The sequence below is a fragment of the Orycteropus afer genome, unplaced genomic scaffold, assembly GCF_000298275.1.
Source record: "Orycteropus afer afer isolate SDZICR_OR568_19922 unplaced genomic scaffold, OryAfe1.0 scaffold00086, whole genome shotgun sequence".
Lineage (NCBI taxonomy): Eukaryota > Metazoa > Chordata > Mammalia > Tubulidentata > Orycteropodidae > Orycteropus > Orycteropus afer.
The window spans coordinates 9,715,512-9,720,554 of record NW_006921673.1 but is presented as its reverse complement, the minus strand read 5'-3'; the positions used below and the strand labels follow the sequence as shown (position 1 = coordinate 9,720,554).

The 5,043-nt window shown below is 38.4% G+C and overlaps 1 pseudogene; it reads left to right on the top strand.

The window, feature by feature from the left end:
• The first annotated feature begins 309 nt into the window (after positions 1-309).
• Positions 310-1,192, top strand: LOC103198137 (annotated as a pseudogene).
• Positions 1,193-5,043: the final 3,851 nt, after the last annotated feature.

Sequence of the window (5,043 nt, the reverse complement as noted above, 5' to 3'; positions counted from 1 at the left end):
TTTCTTCTCATTTGTTATCTAGGGCTCAGGGGAAGGTGTTTGGCTACGTTGGGTCTCATGTTCCTTAACTAGTGAAGTATTTCATCACCCATTTAGAGTAGGCATACTTTAAGGATGCTTCTGTTTAGGCGTTAGATTTCCGGGGCTTTATACAGAGTAGGTCTAAGCTGGTAGATGTAGGTAGTTGCCCTTATTTGCAGCGAGAAAAGGGTTGGGCGTTTAGTTAAATCACCAATCTTCAACCAGCTACCTGGCTTCTGCTATGAGTTCTCTGCCTTAGTGCCCTGAAAGGATGAAGAAAGAAAAGCAATCCAGTTCCCGCAAATTCGGAGGTAAATGGAGGCGCCAGATGCCATGCCCAGAACTCTGACATGGGAAGCTATGAAGCAAATCTGGTATTTAGTTAGGAATTTGAAGATTTCTGGTGTGTTCCCAAGGAGGTCTAGTGGCGCAATGATTAAAGCTTTCAGCTGCTATCCAAGAAGTTGAAGGTTGGAACCCACCAGCTGCTCTGTGAAAGAAAGATGAGGCAGTCTGTTTCCCTAAAAATTTACAGCCTAGGAAACCTATGGGGGCAATTCTAGTCTGTCCTGCAGAGTCACTATGAATGTAAATCAACTCCATGGCAGTAGGTTTTTTGGTTGGTCACTTCCCAGATTGACTGAAGGCTTAGATGTCATCACTGATGTTATCTAAAGGATTTTGAAAAGCAAATTTGTACCCACTTTGGAGCAGAAAATGAAACAGGATCAAAAAGTTCTTTAGGAAACTGCGCTTGCCCTCTCATTTGTGCTGATTCAGGCCTCTGGGAATCCCAAGAAGCAGTTCTCTGCAGGCCACTCTCAGGCTCTTTCCTGATGCCAGGGGGGAAAACCGTATCTACAGGCTAGTCCCAGAGCAGCTGTGAAAGGGATAGAGTCAAATAATCAGAGTACAAATACACCAAGGAGGCAAAAGGGAATCTAGAGCCTGGAAGGAATAAAGGAGAACTTTGTGGCTGTAGCTGCAGTTCTGGATCATCAGAAGGACTTGCAAAAGTACACCAGTGATCCTGAGGGCACTGGAGGAATTGACAATGAAGCGATGAGAAGCTGGAGACAAGGAAGCCAAGTGACCAGAACTTTGGTAGCAAAGTAGTACAAAGAGGGAGGAAGCTCTGTGACAGTAAAAGAACTTCCTGTATAGAATTTGAGCTGAAATAGCTGGGCAAGTGTATTTGGATTGCCTGGATTTCTGCTTATGTGTTGTTGTTGTTGTTATGTGCCATTGAGTCGGACCCGACTCAGCAACCACTCCTTGGGTTTCCAAGGCAGTATCACTACGGAAGTAGATTGCCCAATCTTCCTTCTGAGAAATGCCTGGTGGGTTTGAACCGCCAGCCTTCTGGTTAGCAGTCAAGTGCCTTAGGCACTATGCTACCAGAGCTTATGTATTAACCAAAAAACCAAAGTCATTGCTGTGGAGTCAGATCCCACTCACAGCGACCCCTCCTTGAGTTTCCAAGGCTGTATCACTGCAGAAGTAAATTGCTCAACCTTCCTCCCCAGAACTTCTAGTATTCATTAATCAAGAAGGGAATGAGGTCAGAAGGCAAACACATACCATTTCCTCCCATACTGCAAGTATCACAGAAAATGAGAACGCATGTGATGTGCACTGTCTTTCAACATAAAGAAAGCCTGGGCAAGAAGAATGAGTAGGGCAGATCCACAGGGATCAGACTTGAAACAGAACTCCAGGAAGCTTGACTCTAGCTAGCCTAACATTCAGCCTGACTTCTTATACATTGTCCCTGAAGTTAATAGCTCTTTGTCAGATTTAAGTCCAAGCAGCTCTTTCCTGCTTATATTCCAAGCCTATCAATTCTTCCTGTTTTAAAGTGGGAGCTCTGGTAGCATCATGCCTAAGGCATTTGGCTGCTAACCAGAAGGCTGGTGGTTCAAACCTACCAGTTACTCTGGGGAAGAAAGATGAGGCAGTCTACTTCCATAAAGATTTACAGCCTTAGAAACCCTGTGGGGAAGTTCTACTCTGTCCTATTGACTCACTGAGTCGGAATGAACTCGATGAGTCAGAATCAAATCGATGGCAGTGGGTTTAGGTTTAGCAGTTCTGGAATGGCTTAGTCAGTTGGTTGTTTTCCTTATTTGCAAAATAAAATAAAATGTACCACATACATACACACACACACACAAACTCTCGCTATACCTTTTTATTCGCGTTCCGCTAAACTAGACCATGCTATTTTTAAAAGAAATTTTAAACTATTTTTTCAGATGATTTTCTATTTTAATCTTTCTGATTATACAAGGAAGGGCATATGAAATGCTTTGACCAGAATAGCACAAAATATCTCCTAGTATACATTTTACATACACACTTCTCTGTGCAGTTTTCTCCAGGATATTTATGATGCAACGAAAGTTAAAATCTACCAACTTTTTTTTTCAGTCTTCCAACATGGATTGCCTATTTGAAAAGTGTTTAAAATTATAGGATATAACTGAGAAAGTGTATTTTGATGAGATGAGAACATAATATTGCCAAAGCTGAGCAGAGCTTCACATCATCTCTTCAATAGACCAGATTGAGTGTATTATTTCATCAACATCTTCCCACACTTTTAGAGAAGCTCATTTTTTAATGGTTTATCCAATAGGAAAATAAAATCTCTTTCCAGACTGCAATGTGGACAGTGAAAAAAGCCTACATCCATGGCTTGGAGATCTTTACAGTTTATACCTACCTTTTTTTTTTTTTTAATCCACAGTTGACTGAATATACCGTTTTGTTTTTATCAGAGCCCAATTCAGTTCTACCTCTGAAATTACTAAATGCTATACTATGCCTTTTTCCAAATGATTTTCAGAGAATTCAGTTTTTAGAAATTCTTTAGGTTTCCTATTTTGAGTCTCTCCATTTTTAACTTTATCATTAAGAGTGAAGTGTTTTTAAGGAAGGATACCTCTTATATCTGCCAATTTTTTTCTTTAAAGTAAATTTTCAATAAAGGTATGTTCTCAATGAAGTAAAGTATGATCACTACCCTCAGTTCACAGAAAAGGTAAATAAGTGCTGCAGAAAGACGAGCAAAGATATAGGATCAATTTCATGCACAGTAAGGATTAGACATCTAATCTTATCTATTCTCTTCAAATTATACATGTATTCATCTGTGTTATTTTCAAAATGGAAAAATAGCAAAGACTAAAATCAGCTTAGTTGGTTAAGTCTTTCTACTTCTGCCAATACATAACATGACAGTATGGACATCTCAATTCAAAAGCAAGCTATTAAGACTTAAAAAAAAAAAAAAAAACTATCCCTGAACTCACTCCCATGGCTTCCAGACAAGCAATAGACAGGCATATATGGTGAACATTTATACCAGGTAGATACACTACTTAGAAAAGCTAACCATGGGAAATCAAAAGGGAAGTATTTGCACAGGGAGATGGCATGGAGAGCAGGAATGAATAAGGAAGAAGGACACAGGGAAGAGGGAACCACAGGCAGGAAGTAAGAGGAGAGCTGTTATATTATTGGGGATTGCAATCAATGTCATGAAGCAAAATGTGTATGAATTATTGTATGGAAAATGGATTTGCTCTGTAAACATTCACTCACATCACAATTTTTAAAAGAGAGAGAGAGAGAGAGAGATTGGCTGAAAGAAAACCCTATGGATTACAATGGTCTGATGCACAACCAATTTAAAAAAAAATAAAAGATCCCAAAACTTCAACTGTATAAATTTTTCCTTCTTTTTGAGCGATTCAGAAGATGAACTCCTAAGGACCACGGAGAGCAAATATGCTTATTTGCCCCCCACTTCCACTCCACGTGAGCTCCAGGAATGATATCAGGCTAAATCTAGGGCCCTTTATTTTTCTAGAGGACAGAGACAGATAGCATAGAATGAAGAAAATACTCATCTCTCTTCTACTTGACACCAATCACTTTTCCCATTTCCAAAATGTTAAAATCAAGTGTATTTTCTGGGGCAGCTTTAGGAACAGGCCTACAACACTGTTCAACAAAACATACATCCAATAACTGGGAGTCAGATGACTGAATATCTTCCACAATTAAAGATAAAATAAATGCTGTAGAGTGAATATGCTGACTTTATCTACAAAGACAGGTAAACAGAATAAAATTTCCAGGAATAAATAAATAAAAAGCAACAGTGAAGTAGCAAAACATTCTCCATAAACTCTGTAAGTGCAAAATAATTTTTAAAGGAGTCCTTCAAAGGACTCCTTTAAGAATTGGTTCAACCTGGTTTGTCATCCTAGGTAGAATGAGATTAGTTGACTCTTCCATTTTAAATGGATTATATAGACACTCAGAAATTGATTGGGGCTACAAATCATGCTTCTGGAAAGAGAATTAACAAGCCCCTATAAATGTGTGTGAAGACTCCTCATTAAAGGGACAGCCATTACCTCGCTCCAGCATAACCCTTTGACTTACACAATTGAACAGGCTGCCAAATCCTTCCACTGAGGGTAGCTATTAGGCTGCTGGCTACATAGCAGAAATTACAATAGAAACAGCCTTTTTCCATATAAATACTTCTTCCCTACCACTTTAACAACCCTCAAGTGCTAAAGGTTTTGAGAAATTAAAGAAGAAAATGAAAAGAAAAAAAAAAAAACTTTTTAAAAAATTGATGCATTTTCGAGGTTAGGAAAAATTTTAATCCATTGAAATAAACACATTTGAAAAAAAAACGAAAGAACACCTAGATTTATTTTCCTACATTTGCATTAATTAAATAAATTAATGCAAAATTAATTAAATAAATAAGTTTGTTTAATTAAATAAATTAAATTTGTCACAAAAGTTTATCTGTTATACCTTCTATTAGATGTTATAATGGAAGGTCCCACTCACCACTGTCCATTCTATTCCAACTCATAATTGACCCCCATTGGGTTTCCAAGACTGTAAATTTTTAAGGAAGTAGATTGCCTTATCTGCCTCTCATGGAGCAGCTGGTGGGTTTGAATTGCCACCCTTCTGGTTAACAGCCAAATG